This window comes from Heliangelus exortis, chromosome 11 (genome assembly GCF_036169615.1).
Source record: "Heliangelus exortis chromosome 11, bHelExo1.hap1, whole genome shotgun sequence".
NCBI lineage: Eukaryota > Metazoa > Chordata > Aves > Apodiformes > Trochilidae > Heliangelus > Heliangelus exortis.
This window is the reverse complement of record NC_092432.1, coordinates 8,902,633-8,924,898: the sequence shown is the minus strand read 5'-3', so window position 1 is coordinate 8,924,898 and position 22,266 is coordinate 8,902,633. Positions and strand designations below refer to the sequence as shown.

At 39.7% G+C, this 22,266-nt stretch overlaps 1 long non-coding RNA gene across 1 annotated transcript; it reads left to right on the top strand.

Moving 5' to 3' along the window:
- The first annotated feature begins 465 nt into the window (after positions 1 to 465).
- Positions 466 to 17,047, top strand: LOC139800851 (uncharacterized). The gene is made up of 7 exons (XR_011727967.1): positions 466 to 503; positions 781 to 933; positions 9,067 to 9,206; positions 10,086 to 10,162; positions 13,448 to 13,554; positions 15,480 to 15,617; positions 16,827 to 17,047. It is a non-coding gene; the product is annotated as an uncharacterized lncRNA (long non-coding RNA).
- Positions 17,048 to 22,266: the final 5,219 nt, after the last annotated feature.

Below are 22,266 nucleotides of genomic sequence, written 5' to 3'. Positions count from 1 at the left end.
AAGTTTGAACTCTTCTTATAATGCTTAAATACCTTGGTTTTCTACTGTGTAAATCATGACAGTTCCCTGCTTACAAAGAATACAACTTAGTGGATTTCTCCTAAAACTGCAATGCTGATTTTTTTTTAAGTGTTCTGCATATTCATATTCCTTCCCATGTGATACGATTGACTAAAACCTTACAACTTAATGACATCTCAAAAAATGTTGTGACATGTCTTGACCTGTGATGCAACAGCCCAGTAGTGTTAGCATATTGATATGGGATGTACCTGAGGTTTTCCAGCATCTGCCTTTAGAACAGGCACAGAGCTGTAAACCAAATACGGTGCTAAAATGCTACAGTTTAGGCACTTACAGGGCTTTGTCTGAATTAATCCATCTGCTTATATGCCATGCTTGGTTACAGCCCTGTTACTGTTTTTTACAGGTGTGTTAGGTGTGAAGCTATTAGGTGAATCCAGACCAGCCACTGGAATACCACATGGAACCTGGATGTAGTGGTAAAGGTCGTATACAAATGTATGGGTTTTTTTGTGTGGATGTATTGATTTTTGGCTAGTGGGTGGATATTAGAAATGAAATTTGGAAAATAATACTGTGGGTCTTGAAAACTGAAGGCCCAAATGAGCAGTGCTGTTAGGACAGTGGGCTGCCTCCTGCCTCCTGCCTGAAACTGTAGAGGTGCTGGTAGTCAGCAAAACAGGGGCTAAAAAGAATCAAAAGGTCATTGGCACTTGAAAGGCAAATTGTAAAATGCTTGGCACCTTCTTTTCCTAGCTGGCACTGGAAACTTATCCCAGTGAAGCACCTCAGAAGACCATCATGCTGGAAAACATACAGCTCAGGAAGAGGGAAAGGACAAGAAGCTGCTCACAGCGTTCCAGCACCTTGGAGGATGAGCACAGCCAGAACTTGTACTCTCAGCCCGAGGTAAATCATGAAAGTTTGCTCCTGCACTGTCATTTTGCTGAGTGCCTCTAAATCAGTTTGTGCAGTTATGCCTGTTAGCAAGTTGACAGTCAGTCAACTCAACAGAGAGTAACTTCAAACAGAGAGTGAAAACTTCAGTGTCCTCAACCCTGTAAAGTTGATCTGGAAGAGATGGTGACTACTCCACCCTCCCTGGGTTACTGCAGCTCCCCACAGGCCCCTAACTGATGGCTGAGTGCCACAAGTTACACTTCTGTCTGTGTCATTACTGCTGGTTTAATGTAGTGACTGATTTATTATGCAAGTCACCATTGCACTGTAATCAAAAATCTGTGTGTCTTCAGGGACAGGATAGGGTAACCAACATCAGTGTAGGGTGGATTTGAACCCTTAGGTGTTGAGTTGTCACCAAAAATATTTGGCTTCCCTTTAATATACTGCAGAGTAGATTGCCTTCTTATTCTAAGCAAAAAACAGATACTGAATTAAAAGACCTTGTATATTAAAGAAATTCAAAAGTCTTAAAAGAGGGGAACAAAAAGGCAGTCATATAGAATGTGATATCTGAAACAAGAGCCAAGTTAAAAAATTATTAGCTGTTTACTTGCCAAAGAAAACAAGTCTGTGTTAGACCTAACCTGCCTATACTGCTCTCTCAAGGCTCATATACTAACACATGAGAGCCCTTCAGTGGAAATTTACATTTAATTCTGTTTTGTTTTACTTGGCAATTGTGTTCCTCCAACCTTATTGATTTCAGCATTCAGTATTTTAATGCTGCATCTCAATGAAAGATACCTAAGAGCACAGTCAATCAGTCATGAAAAATAATACAAATATCGCTTCCACTTAGGAACATGGCATTATTATAAGTGGCTGGCCCATAGGTTCACCTCATCCAGAAACCTAATTTAATTAAGTCACATGAGATGTTTTAGCCATCAAAACATTTTTGTGAACTAGTTAAATCTTATTAACCCCATTTTAAAACTGGAAAACACAAAGATAAAAGAGACTAGAAACTGCACTTTCAAAAATTACCTTTAAAAAACAGAAGTGCAAAAATGCAGGGGCCACTATTTGAATTTGTATGTTAGTCATTAGCCAGTGGCAGCTAGAAAATTTAGTGCTTTTGGTAAGACATCTTCTGAATCTTGCTTTTCTGTTTTATTTGCACCCTAAACATAATGTTTCAAAATGAAAATAAAGGTACACTTTGCCTCACTCACAGTCAGATCTACCAGGAATTAATAACACAATACTGACTTCATCATGCTAGTAAGTGCTCCAGCTGTTTATTTAATAGTGATGTTATTTATAGAAAACTCCTTCATGTGATGTTGTTGCCAGTAACACAGATGTCCCTTGAATGTGCTTTAAATTTAAATAAAGGTGAAAGGCTAGGGAAAATATAGAAGAACCCACCTTTAATACTTGAATTCAACAATAACAAGCAGGGTGTGGCCACTCTGAAACCCTGGCTTGTCGGATGCTTGGGAGAAGGGAAGGGTGGGAAAGTTCTCTGCTTACCAGTTCCACAGTTTTGTTAGTAAAAACACATCTGACACCAGTGATTGTGGCCTGAAAGATAGAGTGAGAATGGGTGGTGCTTGCAGTCATTACAATGAATAAAATATCTTGCCTGTACTTGGAATGCAGCCATGGAATAAGCAGTTTTATGGGCATTAATGTACTTAATGTTTGAGAAGTTGTGAATGAAGGCTCAAGAACTGTCGTCCACATTTTTAGAAAAGCAAACAAACAGAAAAGATTCCTTTCTTTAGACTGCCTTTTTTCCCCCCAAGGACACTTTAAGGCTCTTCGCATGAAGCTTATCTTGAAAGCTTCTTCTTCATGCTCAATTTGCTGTAGTTAATCTGCACACTGTGATATTTTCAGTGTTTAAAATAAGACTTAGAGGCTGATATTTACAGAAAATGCCATCTCTCCCATTTGACAGTGGTTTGATAGTAAATGAAATTCACAGGAATGTGGGTAGGTCAGAGACAGAAAAATGCACATTTTACACATGGATAAACCCCCATAGAATAATATGAAGCTTTTGTTACTTGTTTCTGGTTTGGTTTGGTTTTTTTGTGGTTTGTAGTTGTTTTGAAGGGAGTTGGTCTTGTTGGTTTTGTTTGGTTGTTGGTTTTGTTTCTGCGAACTGAAACTTTGTAAATAGTATGAATTTACTTGAAATCAGCTTAGTAGAACATAGGGCGACATAGCCCCGTTAGAAAACATAGCCCTGGAAAAAAAATCACATATATTTCCACCCAGAACAGATTTGCAGTAACCCACAATCACTCAGAATTTACTTTCCAACATATGAGGTCATCTGGAACACACACTTGATTTTTTTAATTCTCTTTTTATTGAGTTTTATTCATTTATTTCTGATTCAAGAGGAGTTAGAACCTAATAAAAAAATATTAATGCTGTATAAAATCACAGCTAATGTGCTTTACTATTCTAGAAGACTCTACCAAATAACTTCTACTTTGTCTTATCTAGTTATGAAGAATTATTCTGACAAAAAGGGAGTATTTTGCAGGATGTACAGCATGGCTGAGTGCCATAAGACAGACTTCACTTCTCCAAAAATGATACAAGCAGGTTGTAGTGAGGCTAGTATCTTGACAGATTTTGTCTAGGCTCATTCAGCACATGGAAAAAACATTTCATCTCATTTCTTAACAAGCTTACACCAAAAAGCCATTTCATTTATTTTTGCTGATGTGTTTCTCTGTTGTTTGATACTACATGTAGTCTCCCCTGACACTGGAACAAGCTGGTGGGATTGAGCAAAACTCTTTCATTTTCAGAGTTACAAGGAAAAATGAGATGACAGAAGAGAAAGTTAACTACCAAATAATAATTGGGCTCTTTGTACAGCAACATCAAGCACATCTGAAGTAAATATCTTTGTGGAGGTTGCTAGCCAGATACTATTTAGCTATTTCTGTTGCTTTCTGCACCTTGCACAGGTATGAAAAAATATAAAAAGCCTCTCACACTAAATTCTCACTTAATCTTGGGCTGTCAGCTTTAGAAAATTAATAATGCTGCTAATGGCACAAATAAGACTACTTCCACGTTTGTCTTATCTTCTAATCAAAGCTGGAAAATCCCATTTCCAGAGATAAGCAACACTAAGAAACTTACAGGAAAACTAAATACTACAACTTTTGTTTCTGTTTCTTCTTCTCAGAGAACTTTTTGTCATTCTGAACTGAATGGTAAGTGCAGGGGTAGAAAACCTCTAGAGCATATTGCTATCTTAGGACGCAGGCTTGAACAAGAAGAGAGCTGTTTCAGAGTTTGTTATTAGTGGAATTATGAAATCAAGAAAACAAGTTGCTTTTCAAAGACCGTCAAAAGAAGCAAAAAGCTTGACTTACCACCATTTTTTTGTCTGTGGTTGTCTTTAATCTGGCACCCATACCAGCAGCTAGGAATCAAGTGAATCTTTTCTTACACTGATCCATTTTGTTTATCAGTTTGTTCAAACTGCTGCACGAGCGGCACCTGAGAAAAGAACTACATATCTGAGCCAAAAAAGTACATCAGTGATAGGAAAGTTCAGGAAATGTAGTGATGAAAGACGATCCTGGTAAAATGAGAGCAGAAAATCTGCAAGCACAAGCAAGTCCATCATAAATGTGGGACCACTGGGGTTCCCCCTTCTAGTGGAGTCTACTTTGGAGGTATTAGCAAATTGTTAAAGGCTGTAGCTCTCATCCTTGTCAAGGACTAACTTCAAAGATATCACAGTTCCCCTGAATTTACAGCTAGAAAGTCAAAGGTGTTTTCAAACATATCTGTTCAGAACTGGAACTATATCTGCAAAACCACTTAAATGATCCTAGAAACTTAATCAAAGGGGAGAGGATATGGGTAATCTCTGATAAGTAAACCTAAAATATCATTACTCAACCATGAGTTAGCTGTGAGTTGCAGCACACCAGGGGAGCAACTATGGGCCTCAGGAGATCTGAGATTAGTTCCCTGTTTTACCACAGTTTTCACTCTCTGAGACTGGGCAAGTATTTTAATTGCTTTTGGCCATCTCCAACAATGGGATAATAGTCTCTGGCCTTTTTCCTCTGTTGCCTCTCCAGACTAAAGGCTGCTAAAAGGTGGCAATCTTAACTCAGTGTCTAAGCTCTGTACAGCCTGATTAGACTTGGGGCCCCTTGCACACTGTCATCTGGCAAAGACCATAACACAGTTCATAAATAACTATGTTTTACAATAGCCCTTTTATTCAGTTCCCAAGGAGGGGACATAACATATTGTGTTAAAGGAACAACTCTCATCTGGTGGTATTAAAAATGTTCTGAACTGCTCTCTAGTCACCCCAGAAGTCAGATGAAGTTGTAAAATCCCTTCCACCAAGTTGGTGCAATTTTAATGTGGGTTCAGGTCTGAGCTTGGAAATGCTTCTTCTGAGGAGAGCTCCTCTGATCACTTAGGGTGTGAAATGAACTTCTCAAAATGATCCTGGCCCATTCAGGGTTTCAGGGGTTTTGTCCCTGTATTTATCAATGCCTTTTTGGCTTGGTAGAGATTTTCTAGATTGAAGTCATAATTTAAGAGGGGGAGAAAAAATTGGCTGTTGCAAGTACATTAGTGCAAGGTGATTTATTGCATGTGCACTGCAAAATGACAGCAGTGACTCTCCAAACTGTCCGGGTGCAGGGAACTGTTTCTGTCAAATTCTTATGGTATGACTGAACACATGCTCAAACTAAGATCTTTGTTTAGTAAATATTGAATATTCCCTAGTCCTTTATATCCTGTTGTCATTTCCTTTGTACAGCTCACAGCTGGTGTTTCAAGCCAATCTGCAAAGGTTGTTGGTTAGGCAGAGTTCCCTAAGTGTCACAGGGATCTTTTTTGATGCTTTTCCTCTCACCAAAGTTCTCGGAGTTTTGTAGCCTGCACCCAAACTAACCTACACCAACATCTTCTGTGTGTAAGTTGTAACCAGTAGGTTAATTCATTATCCGTTTAAGATGTATGAATATACTGTCCTACACATATAAATTTACAAATATATTCTTATATGTATAAATATATATTTAAAAGTAGAGAACTTGGCTGCAATGCAGTCAGTTTGTGGTTTTGGAAAGCCACAGGCTCTAGGGTGGAGATAGCCATTGCATTACACGACTAATTTTCTCACAGTTTATGAAGCAGCAGCTCAAAACCCTGGTTCAGAGCACAAAACACCTGACAGTAAAGCAGATCCTCTGTGTGGGCACGTGTGTCCCTCCAGGTCTCTAAAAAGTGATGGGTTGAAGAGGGCTTTGGCTGGTTCCAGAGGGCCCTGGGAGTTGGGCTGAAATGGGACTGGGAAAAGGGAAAAGTTGTGTAGCAGTGAAGCCTTGGGATAAGGGACATTCACTGTGCTGTGGGAAACCTGAGGAGAATTCTTTCACAGGACTTGCTCAGTGGTAATGCCTCATGTATGTGTTGGTTTTCAGTGGAAAGAGGAAAAGCAGCAATATTGCAGAGTGCTTTTGACACTTTTGAGTTGTGGGCCGAGCAAACAGCTTTTGGATTGGAATTTTCCTTTTTTTTTTTTCCTTTTTCTTTTTCCCTCCTCTCAATACTACTGAAATGTATTTATTATTTTTTGTGGTGAATCTTTTTCTGTTATTTTGTCCTCCTGTTTCTGTCCTCTGAGTTGAATGTGCATGTGATTAACACCAAGCCAGAGCTAATTAATTGAATAGTAAACATCTGTGTTAGGGATGCTGCCCCTCTCTCTTTTTAAGCTTTGCCAGAGGGCTTTGGCTGTATAATGCTAAATGGAGGAGAGATTTGGGTGTTAACTTCTTTAAGTTAGAAAATCTATTGAAACTGTGAGTACCACTCAAGTCTGCCACTGAGCAAATCTTACAAGGGAGCTTGATGCAACTCTGTGGCCTAGGGCAAGCCATTATTTTTACCTTTTCTGCCTTGCAGAATTTTTATGTCCTTCAAAGTCACAGGCCCGAACGTGCAAAGTTTGGAAATAGTTCAACTCATCACTTCCTGGGAGTTGTTTAACAGATGATGCCAGAAAGGCCACAGAAAAAAAAAATAACAAAAAACACCACACCACACCACAAAATACCAACAAAACTCCAAAAATTTAGATGAGGTAGAATTCATGCTCACTTCTCTGGAAAGACTCCTAGCCTAAGCACAGCAATCCTGAAAAGGTAGCAGGAAGCACCCTACTTTTCCACCATTTCCAACCCAGACTGCTGTGATCCTTCTAGTGATGTTTTTTCCAGTGATAAAATAGTGGAGCAGCAAAAGTTTTCATGAAAGTGGAAGTCTAAAACTGAAAAGGTTCTTTTTCAAGGGTAACAGAAGAAAGATGATAAATAACATTACCACACTGAGGGAAGCAATACATTTGCAGTCTTAAGGGTATCAAACCAATGATTAAGTCATTCAGCTTCAAATTAACCTCATTAGATTCTGTAAATGTAAAACCTCTTTTGAAAAATTACTTCAAAGCTAAACCTTGCTCTAGAGAAATGGCTGGATTTGACCTCTTTTAATAGCTTTAGTTTGTTCCCTTTTACTTTAATTCATTATGATTTTGCCAATAAACACAATGATTTTGTCTTCTGCCAAAATATTTCATAAAATGTTATCCATCTACTAGGGGGTGTGTGAAGGGCAGTTCTGTTTGTTTAAAAATTAAGTGAATTAAAAAATAAAATCAAGATTATATAGAACATAAAATATATGTCCAGACAATCTTAGAGGCCATGTTAAGAATCAAGAATTGTTTTATTGATCGTTCACGCAAAATGGTTCTTGCCAATTCATTTACAGTGCTGATTATCTGGCAGAACTAAAACTGTTTCATGAAGGCTCAGACCCTGGATCAGAGCCTGCAGCTTCACAGTCCTGTCTGCTGATGGGAATTTTAGGACAGTATCCCCCCAGGTGCTGCAACTGGGTCAGCAGCTCTCCTGGGAGCTCCGGTGTAGACACAGCTCTGTGGGAGTTGGGCAGCTTTGGCACTGCTCACAGCTGGCACCATCCAGGGTACAGGAAGGGAATACCTATTTTTTTTCTCCAGGCAAATCATGGAGTAGGAGCAGAGCTCTATAATGGCTTTTCTGCTCTGTAGTCCCCCTCAAGGCTGTTGCTCAGCTGGAAGCAAGGGCGTGTGGGTCAGCAGTCTCTGTCCTGAAGGTGTCAGTATCCTGTACACTATCTGGGCAATAAACCCAAGATTTTTGCATTCATGTTAATGATACGTGGTGGTGAACATACTTCACTGAGATTTCCAACAGAAAACGTTGTCAATGTAGAAAGAAGGGTAACTCTAACAACACATATTTTGGGTTTTTTTTTTTTTTTTTCTTAAGACTCTGTAGATTGAGCTCTTCCTGTGTTATCTGGCTCTCCCACCTGTGGCAGCTGCACTAGCAGGGCTGTATTTAGTTTCCAAGGTTCAAGGCTATCCTGAGCTCAAACCATGTTCAAGAAATGTAAATGTATAAAATGCATGTGTTATGAACACACTTAGGAAGTGCCATATGGTGTCCTTCCTCTTCCCTGTCCTTGCTAGTGAAAGCCCCTGATTTTTACAGTGAATCCTCTAGAAGAGAACAGATGAAAATCTAGACAAAACTGCTGTATAACAAGTCTCGAGCTCATATGAGAGTTTATGTCTCTTCTGAAAGCCTTCATTGGGCAAAGCCTCCATAGGACTGGGGTTTGCAGACAGTGTTTCTGCCTCTCTTACTTGAGTCATGAAAAGAAACATCATCTCAACTCTCTGAGTTGCATCCAGGCAGCTTTAACCTGTTTACAGTGGCTCTTGGGGGTATGTCTGCATTGTGTAGTAGAGATACCTGTTTCAGCTCCAAGCAGACTTTCTCCAGAGCCAGAAGCCATACAGCTGTTTCAGGGGTGATTTGCATAAAACTTCCTATCATGTGCTGCTATATCTGTGTGGCCATGCTCTGGGCTCCTCAGCCCTCCTGCCTTGCTCAGGCATATGGAGGTAATTCTCAAACAGTTCTGCCTTGTGTGACACAGCTTTGCTGTCCTTATGCATTCTTACAATTTCCTGTGAATACTTCAGCTAATTGTTGCCTTTCATTTCAACAGGAGACAAATTCATATCCTTCCCTACAGAGGAATCAGCCCTCACTGTTTTAGCAGGGCTGAACTATGGTCATGTAGTGGAAGAGTTGGGGATCTCCCAGTAATTCCGTTTCTGAAAAAGAAGAGGCCAATGTCTTAGTCAGGTATGGTGCAGTGCTCATGTTCTTGCTCTAGAGGTCCTATTCTGAAAGCCCAAAGAGCCCAGCATCCTGCAGGATTGCCCTGGAAACCCCAGCATTTACAGGGAATGGCTGTTCTCAGGCCTTTTCTTCCCAGGTACCCCACTAGCCCAAAACTTTCTGCTTTCTGACCTAACACTTTCCAGACAGCACCTGCTCTCTGACAGCAGTGTGTTGTACAGGCTCTAAAAAGGGCAAGAGACAAACGTTTCAAACCAGTAGAAGTACAAATTCACAGGAGGCCTATTTTGTGGTACATTTTCCACTGAATTCAGCTAGGGTTTAATTGCAGTGCCCTATTTCCACAGCAAATTGATTTATTTAAGTGACTCAGTTCCACAACCAGTTCTCCCATGCAGCATGTGACTGGTTGGAAAGTACCCTGCACATGTAAATTTTCCTTTGAAGAGCAGGGCACCTATATGAAAATTCTAAATGTTGAAATTTAGTTTGCTATTTTTTATTTGGTTTCTCTTGCCTCAAAATTCCCCCGGTAAAACCAGGGCTCATTCTTATCTCCTTTCCTGCTTCCTCAAGCACAGTGGTAGCACACAGGCCATTCATTGCTCCCAGTTTCCCCCAGTCCATTTGTGTTGTACTTCTTGCCACCCAGGTGCATGTGAATGAGTCAGAGAAATGACCTAGAGCCACCAGAGTCCAAGTTAAAATCTCTGTTAGTAGTTAGTGTCTAAGGTAAAGCTCACCCACCTTTTTTCCTTCATTCCTCTCCATGCTCCTTTCACTTTCAGGCGCAGCTCTACAAGAAGCTGGTTTCAGTGTTGATGTAGACTTAAAAAGTTCACATTTGGTCTCACTCCCACTCTGCATTTCTGTTTTCCTTAGCTGTGATCCTACAATTTTGTGTGGGCTTGTGTTAGAGACTGAATCACTGACATGATACAACTGCTACACAGGTGGAGGTAAGGGAAAGGAGAGGGCAGAGACTTGTTAAATTGGTGTCACCAAGTTCTTTTGGAGTCTACACCTTTCATTCTCTCTGTGCATGGCTTCTTCTCCCTCTTTATCTTTGCCTACCTGAGCAGTCCCACTTGTCTCTTGCAGACTGTATTTCTTGTCATCAGCTCTGCACATCCATGTGTACAGGTATTTGTCATCCTAAGGGAACAAAGTCTTCAATCTTTGTCTTGTAGGTATTCACCCATACAGAGAAAAGTGCACTTGTACTACCAGAGCATGCAGGGCACAGAAAATGAGCAGCATGGCAGGTTAAAGCAATTACAGATCTGAGGTGTAAGGAGGATGTGTTAATGGGGCTTTTCAGGCAAGTGACTTGGCCTCTGACTGCTCATGGGGATGCTGGGTGGTATAATGATAGAATTTTCACATGGCCAGAATTTCATTACATCATTTGTTAGTGTATAGAATATCACAAGGGAGTCCTACTTTATTTAACATACTAATGATGAACAGCTGGCTGCATTACAGTCCTCTGTGTCAGCAAGGACACAGTCAAAATATATTAGTCTAGTTTAAAACATTTAAATTACATTTTTGTAGGTTGGCCAGTATGTGCTGTGAATGAGCAGACCAAGGAAAAGACAATTCAATAGTGGAAATAAAATGTCAAACATGAAAGCCTGAGCACTGTGCAGAATTGTTGGCATGAAAGGTGTTAGAAAGATTTAACTTATTTAAGGGGCATAGATTATAAAAGTATCTAGTTTCCAAGACTGCTCTGTTGGTTAACAGGACTTTAAGCCAAGAGTTATATATGATACAATGTTTATATCACTGTTCTGATAAAATTATGCTTTTACTTGCCTGAAAATTCCAGTGTTAAAAATGTCAGCTAACAGCTCCTTTTGTGCTTCTGAATTTAGTAGGGATATTTGATTGTTCCCAGCTACTGGCATTGTCTGGTCTGTTAGGGCTGTTCTGTACCACCTCCCTTCCCTTCCCCTCCAGCCATGTATGAGAGCATCACTGCTGCTGCAGTAAGGACACTGGACTTCTCTGCTGACTTTGATATGTATGATAGAGGAAAGTCTAGAACCATACTAGCACTGGGTGATCTGTCACAGAAGCTGGGACATGCAGTTACTGCCTCTGTAATGGGTAACAGCATGTGCTATATTAACCTCTTCTTTCTCATTCATTCCTATGTGGCCTTCATCAAGTTCCCTAATTTCTCTGTGCCTCAGCTCACCAAGTGGAAAATGAGGTTTAAACATGATTTACTCACCTGCTTAAACAGATGGATAAGGTTCTGTCATCTGTGTAAATACTCTGCACGAACTCCCATTCTCATAGGATCTGTGGTGACGTTTACTGAATAACGCTGTATAATACTGCATATAGTATTATACAAGCTAATAATAGGAAGAAGGGGACTTACATATAACTTCTTGCCAGTTGGTGGTGTTATCCACAGACCTTTTCAGAGTGCTTTACAAATGCAGTGTTATGAGCTGAAAAAGACATTGTGTTCCCACAGTTGCCATAGATCTTTCTGTGACATTAAAACATGGGATTGACAGGAAGCTTCCTCTGGTGATTGGTCTGATTTTTTTTTCTTAAGCATGCATGTTTTTACCTTGGCATTTGTATTTGTCTAATAGCCAATATAATAACACACTCGTTAGCTTTACTTGCCATTAGGCACAACTAGACATACTCAGCATGTCTGGTTTTACAGTGACTGATTTCTTTGGGCATCAGTTGTTGGCACTGCTTTTCTCAAAACATCCTCCCGTTCACCTGGCATTCTGTTTGGAGATAGATGCCGAGAACACAGTAAGGGTTTCTGGGATTGGCCTAACAAATCATGGAATGAACAATTGTTTGGGGTCTTATTAGGCAATTAAATTTAAGTTAGTCATACTCAAATGCCCAAATGAAAGGGGGTTCAAAATCCCCCTTTCAAAATCAAGAAAGGGAAAAGGAAGGAAAAGCAAGATGCAACAATAGCCTTGGGGTATTATCTTCAAAGGAGCTTCTGAACAAGGTGTCCTAGTTTAAGGTTGAGCTATTACAAAAAGGACAGGATGATATTTTAAAGACTTTTTTTCTTCAGAAATAGTTTTCTGATCTGTGAAAGACACTGAAGGGGAATATTCTCTTCAACCTCAATTCAAGTAAGGCAAAATTAATTTCTACAGTTCCTCTGAAACTAATATAAAGAGACTGAAATTGTGTCACATCATACAGTCACTGATGGGGAAAAGTGAGGACTGCAGTTGGTTTAAAAATAGTGAAATATGACTAGTTCAGAGACTGTCTCTTCTTTGGGTCCATAACTGACAAATGCACTTCTGGTAGATAAAAAACGTCCAGGTCCTGCTGATCTTCAGCAAGAAAACCACATTCCTGTATGTCCAGCAAGAGATGTTGAAACACAGAGCTACTATTATTGAACACAGGTCCTAGAGGAGAGGTGTAAAATGGTTTATTTAGCTAATGCAAATATGACTAGAGCCTGCTACCTGTGGCATCCCAGCTGAGGAGGCAGACAGTAGGAAATGCATGCAGTGCCTGTGAAAGGAGGGAAAATGGCAGATTTACTGTGCTGGGCCTCTTGACTGGAACAAGTGAATTAGAATGAGAAATGTCATATTTCATGTTGGCTCAAACATTTCAAATTAGAAACTCTCAGAGAACACAAATGTAATAAAAATTTTATTGTCTTCAGAATAATAGAGAGATTTATTATGGGTTTTGTATGACACCAAATGATGTAATTAAGACTGTACTGTACTAACAATTGTGACAAGAGCTATTTTTAAGATCCTCAAACTCTTTGATGAGTTCTCCTTTTCAGCTTTTTGCTTCCTACAAAATTTGATGAAAAAAAATATTCACCAGCCCTTCCTTACGGAGTTTCTAAACAGGACCCTGTAGAAAATGAAATAAAACACATCTCCTGATGTGTGCACCAGGTTGCATAATTTAACAAAAATATGTTAAGAAACACCACAGTAGGGTTCAATGGAAAAAAGTAAATCATATGTAGCAATTTCCAAGACTACATTGTTTGGATAAAGGATAGCTTAATACATTTTTTTGCCTAAAATTAAGGATCCGAAATGTTCCAGCACTGACAAGTTAAAGTGTGCTGCTTGCTACTTCCCTTTTTAACAATTCAGCGTTGCCATTACATTTAGGATTTAATATAATTTTTAAAAGCCAGTCACTCTTCAGTATTTGCTTAAGTGAATTTTTTCCTCTCTATGGATGAATTTTACCAGGTGCTTAATTGATGTGCTGTGTCAGTGCCTGAGTTTATCTGTGCAATATTCCTGCAAGATCCAGGGCCACGATGGACATCATGGTGCTGAGCAAGAGCTGATACCAGGTGGGCTCCTACTTCTGCTGCTAGAATATGCAGTAGTCAGAGCTCTAGTGCTAAATAGCCTGCAAGTAAAACATTTAATAAGCCTGTCTGTCTTGAGCTTTCATGTTTTTTCAACTAAAAGTTGAAATTAAAAGTTCAGTTGATTTTTTTGGAAGAGGCACCACAAGGGTAAGTGAGCACACAACTTTTTATCATTTGTAAATGTTGCAGGTTTCACTGCTGAAGAGGATTATCAAAACTTTACACAGGATATCAAACTGGAAAATGATCCATCTTCCCTATGCAGAAAGCACTATGTCATGAAGGGATGGAAACAAAGAGCTCTGAGGGACTGGGATAGGCAAACTTCCCTCCTTTCACAGGAAATGGGTGAAGCCTTGCTTGAAATTATTATTCAGAGGTTTTGTGCTGTGAAGGAAATGTCTCCTGATAGCAAAAGCTATTGGTTTCCTGTTGTGAACTAACAGTTTTGGCATAACCAAGAATGGACAGGAAGGGCAAATGATTGGGGGTCATTTGAAGAATTTATTTTAATGAAAAGACCAGCCCAAGCAAGCGGGAAGAAATTCACCCTGAAAAAAAATCTGAAATGAAAAGGAGGGAGGGAGGAAGAAAGGGGATCAGCTGCTGATTGCTACAGTGTCCTTGTGGAAATAAATAACAACAACAAAAAAAAATCCCATGTCAAATTCTAGCAGGGTTAGCAGAAAAGGGGGGGGTCTCTGTAGTTGGGCAGGAAGTATGGCAGGGGGAGAAAGCCCTTTGTGTCCTACCTAATTAAGAACCTGATTCAACAAATTTATATCCGGCTTCTACCCTGAGGAAAGCAATTTTTGGAAGTTTTCACAGATGCAGAGTTGTTTTTTGTCAACCAGGACCTTATAGAATGCACTTTCGAGTGCTATTTTTCAACTCCAGTGTATAAATAGTACTGCCAGCAGGTCCCTGAAACTGCTGGAGCATTGGGCCATCTGACTGCTTGTCGTATATTTGAAGAAAAAAGAAGAAAAGGGAAAGGCACACATGACACTTTGCTACCTCAGGCCTCCTTCCCAGCCTATTTTTAGAGCAGAAAGGAGGTGGCTTCCTTTTGTCTTTTCCTAAGCTCTCTGGGGATCTGTGCCACCTTCATGGGCTTGGCTAACAAGTGCCAGGACTGCCCTCACAGTAGCGTTGTTGTCTCAGTCACTTTGTCTCTTGCTCTTGAAAAGACTGCACAAAAGTGGCCAGTGTCCTGTGCCTGGTTCTAGCTCCATAGGCCCCTTAGACCCTCTTTCCTGAATGATGGAATGATGGCTGCACTGAAGGGGCCTCTCTGTTGCTGGCAGGGCATGGCAGGGGGCACCACTCCAGCAACTGTCCTGCTGCAAAGTAGGTGCAACTTCTTACAAGATTTCATTTTCAAGGGAAAAAAAAGAAAAAAAGAAAGAAAGAAAAAAAAAGCAAAATTAAAAATCTCTCTTCATAGTTGCAGTCTTCTTAAGATGGCGGTGTAAGTTTCATTTTAAGCATTCTAAATGCTTGAAGGCTATTTCTAAAATAAACGAAACCTGCTTGGATTTTTGTGTTATGTATTTTTGGCAGCAACCATTTTCATCCTTCCAAAGATTATTTTGATTGTATAGAAATTCAAGTTGTAGAAACCAGCTGTCTGTTTCAGAAAACAAAACATCAAAACATCAAAACAATCACTTTGTGTTTGCCGATTCTTAAAAGGCTTTCCTTAAACTGCTTTTTATGATGCCAAACCCACAACAATTTGTAAAAATGCGCCTGAATTTGTCTTTGGATTGAATTTAGATTTTTTAAAACCATGTACTACAACTTTTTTTCTTTCCTACTCTTAGAAAAATACAAACTTCAGTCACATTTGAATCTTGCTTTTTTTTTAACAACGCCTTTTAAGTATTTTTGTTTCCATTTAGGATTGCCAACATTACCATGGAAACCCCCCAAAAATAAAGACTTTCCCAGCCTTGTGACAGCACACCTGCAAGAGCAAGAGTTGTCTGTTGAAAGAGCCTCTCCTTCATTATTGGTGTGACCTAAGGACATGGTTTATGGTCAGTATGATTTGTTAAACCAACATTTATTGGAAGTGTATTCTTAGAACTAATAGAGTTGGAATCTTGCCAGGGACTACTAACAAATATCTGTGGCTATCCAGAGGTGCTCTCTTTTATATGCTACCTCAGATTCAAGAAAAACCACAGCTCTTTACAGACTGTAGAGTTCAGATTGGAAGCCCTGAAATAACAAGATGAAATAAGCTATTATCTCAGTGAGACAAAATGAAGTCCTAATAAGCTGTCTTACTATAAATCTTTCCACTGGCTTCACAAGGACTTGGATCAGAATTTCAAAGAGAATTGCAAGAATTCATCTGCTGCTTCCTAGTAGGGAGGTGGAGCATATTTACTAGCGAACAATTGACTACTATGAAATCTGATCTATTTAGCTAACTTTACACATACATATTTTTAGTTACAGCATTAAATATTAAGCTCTTTAATCTGAAACTTTATAACTGCAGTTAATTCTGTCTAGTTTTCCCATTTAAAAAAATAGATTAGATAATTACTTATGTTTAATACCTATTTTTTCCAAGCAGAAGGCACCTATCATGGTAGAAATGAATTCAGATAATCTGGCAGAATATATGAACAATATTTGCAGACAGTGCTTTTAAATTATATTTTAGAAATTCAAGCTGCCAGGATATTTCTGTTTTTGTCATACCTATTCTCTGTTCTCAGCTTTATAATTGTAAATTCTGCTTGATAAATTGTTAAATTTCCAGTATAGGAAAAGTTTTGATTTGTGTGTCTTCTGCCATAGGGTAGTGGCAATTTGATAGAGAGTCTGCATCAGTAATGAGCACCACTGGGAAAGGAAAGATTTTGTTTGTTTCTCTCTCTTCACTGAGGAAAGACTTCCCATAGATCCCAAACCCAATGAAAAACTGAACTTTAAATAATGTTAGAAAAACACCTTTGTATTATTAACAATAATACAGCAAAATAAGCCCTTTTTTTAAAATTAGAGGCAATTTTACATAAACAGGAGCATCAGAGCTCACCCCCCCAGGAATATTAAAGAACAAAATGAAAGAAAAAAATTCAAGACCACACACAAAATGTTTTTACTACAGACCTGAGTCCACAGAAAGAAAGATTCATTCAGGCCAAACAGAAACTGTATGTGACAAAGTAGTATCATGATGGCTGCACCTTCTCAGACTACAATCTCATCAGTGTATATATATTTTGCAGGACTGAAGCTTCCTGTTGTACACACGAAAAATGTTCACAGAAAAGATGTCTGGTGCTTATCAGAAGAAAACTTTCCAGACGTGTACAGGTACTGTGAGCAGGAACAAGTCATGAGCATGTGGGTAGCTCACTGTAGCTATTAAAAAAACAAGTCTCAGTTCTCATCAAAAGTTCTGAAGTACTTTTTGATAAATTTACCACCTTTTAGTACAGTACTATCAAAGTTCTAGATATTTGCAGTCAATAAGGTTTCTATGTCACAAAAGAAATGTTTTCCTCAAAAATGCTGTTCAAATGTTGTGCATTCTTATTGCTTCAATTTTTGCTCTAGGCTACGTAGATGATAATGAAATGTTGCTACAAGCTGTCATATTACTTATGCTGCTCACCAGAGAGGTGGTTGTGTTTCAGTGTTAGGCAGGGTGTATTCCTGTGCATCCATTTGTGCTCAAAATGACTGTTAATATGTTCTGTTGTGCATCTTCATTGATACCTTTTAAGGGGAATTGGTGTTGCAGATAGGAGTAAAAGTTGAATTTCCCTGTGGAGGTGGGTAGGAACCCTAGCAGCAATCAGAATAAATTGGTAAAGGGTTGTAAGTGTTTTGAGTTCTGCCTTGCCAAATACTGTGGAAACGGCAGATAGATGGAATACATCAAGGTTATCATGAGGGGTTATCACTTCAGGAATGAAGTGGAGGAATTAAATTAATTGTAGTGGAAGTTGTAAAAAGGCATAGGTTTGGGCTCAGTCATCATAAAATTAATCCTGTTCCTTTGGCTGGATGTTCTGTGCAAGCTGCAGTTCCCTCTCCTAAAGAGTTAAAATCACATCTTTTCATTTGTGCATGCTTTTTGGAACTGATGAGATTAAAACAGCATAATACCACTTCAACTCAATAGGGAATGATTGCAACTGAAAAACATTTATCTATTTGGTGTGAATCATTCTGCAGTGCCTTTTATTTCCATGCTGATGGGAAGGTTTGTTTGTCTTTTAAAGGTTTACTTAAAATAGGAGAGGAGGTGAATAGCAGTCCATGGCACCTTAACTTTGCTAATGCAGCTGAAACTTGCTTTACTTTACAATGCTGATGTATTGCAAAAGGACATCTAGGACACTTCCAGCTATTCTAGTGACTGTTATTACCACATCAAGTCCTTGCTGTTAGTTAGCAGGATGCTAGTCAGCATTAATAGGAAATAATATTGGAATATTAGTATGATAGAAAAGATTATAAATGAAGAAAAATACTAAGTTTTGCTGTAACTTCAGTGGCATTGGTTCTAACTTGTTAGTAGTTTTTATAACGAGCTAGACATCAAAAAGCTACAGTTTTGTCTAAAAATAAAGCAGATGCTCTACAGAGAAAGCTGTCTCTTTAAGAGGACTAGTGAATTATGGCAAAGATAAGTTAATATTACAATAACTACCTGGATTTTACTTTTTCTGGAAACGAGTGGCAAAATCCAAGCTAGAGATGAGGTTAGGCCCAGTTCCTCTTAGTGTAATCTAATGATAGTAGTCAGTCCACTTCAATGAAAAGGGAACTCAGCAAGTGTAGAGCAAAGCTTCTTTCCACATCACAGCAATAATATTCTGCTGGGAAAAGTTAGGTTAGAAGGTGAGCTTCACAAGCCTGTACACCCACTGGTGGTCCTTAATTGCTGACATGCATTTATCCATACTGGCAGCACCCACATCAGAGAATACAGGATCTGCACAGCTCAAAACCAATTCATTTTAACATCACAGCTGAGGGCTACACTGGACCCGTGGCATCATTGGTGGCCCAGACCTTCTCAGAGACCTTGAGGATTTCAGAACTTCTGATTTTGGGAGCCCCTTTGTGACTGCTCTGGGGTCTCTCCCTGAGTAGGTGGGTGGGTGAGGTTCCAATCAGACAAATGGATGGATTACCAATGACTCTTGTTGTTTGGCCATCTGGATGTACTGCTGCTGCCAGGCTCATTTTTCAGCTTGATGATTGTAATGATTTTGGCAATGGTTGTGGCTGCTCCCATTCATTCTTTTAACAATTTCCACTACCCTGGCCAATTATTTTCGGGGTCCTGGCCTTTTCTTTCAGAGCTATGTGGTTTTTTTGTTTCAAGATCTCTGAATAGTGATTTGTACAAGTATGTCCCTTTGTGGCTGCTCCTCATCTTCTTGGAGCAGTCTTAGATAGAGCCTTCTGGACTAGCTTGTGACAAAGTGACTCAGAAAATGCTGCTCTAAATAACCTTCCCACAGACAGTGAATAAAAAAGTCAGGTCTCAGCTCTCCCCTTTGCTGGACAGGGCACACACATTAAGAATACAGTCAGACAGATGGAAAAAAACATGGGGTGTTTTCAGTAGCAGATCCCAGCTATTCCCTCTGCCACAGCACACATAGGGACTCCCCATAAAGGACTGGTTTCAGCTCCATTTTGCTCTACAGTTTTCTCTGTCTTTAGTATTTCGTCAGCCCCAACAGGCTGAAACAGGCATCTTCTTTCTTATTTTGAACTGAAGGAAAAGTCAGCGAACAAATAGTGAGAGTCTATACAGGCATCCAGAAACAAAGCTGGCATTATGGGATGCTAGCGATTGCTTTTCCTGAAGCATTGTTCAGTCTTATTCTCTCAGACCCATACACACCGCCCAGCTCACATCTCAGACCACTGGGGGAAAAAAAAATAAGTTTCCAAACGTGCTTGAAATACTCAACTAGTCCCAGGAGGGAAAACCTAAACAAACACTATTCTCCACACTGAACACACCCGATCCTTCCCTAATCTAAACAGCCACTGACACTCTTATCACTTTCTGCCAGCAACTCTAACTGGTTTATTGTTAGCAAGGAAGGCTTCTACTGCCTGTAGAGGTTTTTGCCACCTCTGTATGTTGCACACCTCAGATACTAAGCCAGATGTGTGCTGCTGATTCTTGGAAGGGCTCTCACACACAGAACGGGTTTCTGTATAAAAATGCTGCTGCACTAAGCCAGGTGGTGATGAGTGGTGACTGCTCATTAGGTCACCACCGGTGACTTGTGGTGACTGGTGCCATCTGTTACACAAGGGGCCAAACAGCTCACAGAGTTTAGCAGAACAGCTTCCAAACAACATGCTTCCTATTGCCAACGTGTGTTAGTGAATGTACAGCTCACAATAAAATAGACCAGACATCTCTAATGACTGTTGCTAACTCACAAAATTAGGGTCAGCTGGTCTTAGACTCTTGCTACAAGATGTTCGAATAATCAAAGCTGTACTTGGTCAAAATGATGAGTTACCACCAAGAATAAAAGCATTTCAGATGCCATTTCATTGAATATATCCTTGATAGTTTCAAACCTTTGGAAGCATGTGCCAGCTCCTCCCCATCATACAGCTGCACCGACTCCAAAGTCTCTGGGTTCATTTCAAATCTTGTTTTCATTATGACAAGAAGTTTTGGCAATGCTGTAGTTAAACAATAATTCAGTCACAAGACAGACAAACAAAAATATTGTAGGAAGTAGGTAAGGATCTAAAGCTTGGCACAAGCAGCAGCATAGCTATAGCCCTGGCAGTTTGCTAAAATTGTGCTTGAGATGATCCTAGAAACAGGATTTGAGACACAAGTTCTCCTTTCCAGGTGGCCCTTGCAGGCAACCTGGATCCAGACTGTCTCCAAGTACCATGTGTCCTCACAACATGCCATGGCAACCTTTATCAGAAAGGCCACAGGATGTCTTGCCTGTCTAGTCTCAAACATATGGTTCCATCACAAGGGCAGATGGGATGTAGGGAGATGACAGGGACAGGTAATGCTCAGAGCCTGCTTGCACTGCAGGGTAAGTGTCAGATGCTTGGAGTAAACTCAAGTGTTCTCACAGTATGCCAGTTAGCTCATCAGTCCCAAATTTAATCCTAGGACCTGAACAGCGGTTTAATTCAACGCAGCCATGAAGTTGTTCTTTAGGCTGTACTCATCTCACCAAGCTTCCCAATCCACTGCATCAAGGAAACTCCCCCCCAAAAGTACACATCAAGTATGTGCAATTTCACAGCAAATGCAAATTCACACTTTAAGTGTCATATGAATACAGTGGACTGCATTCATAGCATGCTGGCTGCCTACTTAAATACTATAATTTTCTTAAATACATATGTAATTTATAATGACCAGCTAACTTCATGAAGTTCTTTATGCTCCAAGTCTTGAAATAGTTGTATATTCACTCTTCCCCCAAAGCCTAATAGTTAAAGAACATAGGAAAATTCACTTCCTCAAGAGATGACTCCTATAGGCATAAAAACATATAACTTCCACTGAAAGGTTTACAGAAGGGCTGATACATGGAATGTGACTAAGACTTAATAGTACCACAATATGAGTCTGTCTGATGAGGTTCCTGCAGCACTTCTGTGACATTACAAACATGTATGAGCAAATCCACCTCTGCCTGCAGTTCATCTGTCCTGGGAATGAAGATCATCTTTCACAGTACAACATGGTCTTCTAGACAGAAGGAGATAGAAAAAAAACATTTATCATTCCTGTGCCAGGCAGAGTTCAACTGGAATGAAAATAGATTAAATGTGTACCATTCATCTAAGGAACAAATCCACACTACAGATTTGTCTGAGAAACAAGTGAATGTGATCCAAAAAAGCTACCCATTTGAATTCAGTCAATTCAGGCTTGAATTCAGTCCAGCCAGAAAATGCACAGTAAGTAGCATCCATTTATTCAGGGCACTAATGGCTTATTTTAAAAGAAGCTTTGATCATTTGTGTTATACATGGCATATATATTTATATACACCAAAAAAAAAATTCCCATCTTTGTGAATGCAGGCTATCTGCCAGCTCCACAAAGGGAATTTCTTTTTTTAAATAGCTACTAGGGCTGTTGCCTGCAGAGCAGGTTTCATATGTTCAGCCTACTGCAATCATCAGGTCTGAGTGCAGAGTAAATGGAATTCACAAGCCTTTCCAAGTCACCTCCTGTGTAAAGCCCTGAACAGACAGTCCCAGAAGTGAAGTAAGGAACAACAACTCTCTCCACCCCTTTGGGCAGCTCACATACATGCTTTAGCAGTACCTAAAACAAGAAAAACACCTAGATCCACTTCACTGGGATTGACAGAAACAGAACGGAAATGAGAAACTGATTAAGTGGTGAGCCAGCGTCACAAGCAGAAAAGCTTCCAACTTTCTTTCCTAATTACTTTCTCTTCAAGTGCTTCGTTTTTGCTTGTACTCCATTAAAAAAAAAAAAAAAAAAATCTTGGCCCATGAACTCTCAGTGCCTACACAGATGAAAGCTGTGAGAGGCCTTAAATGACTTCAGCAGGAAACTACTGGGAAGGGGAGTGGTCTGTTTTCTGACAGTCCCATTACACATTTCTAGGAAAAATCTTTTCAAGTTCTGCATATGAAAATGAAACAGGATTGCAGCACTGCCTC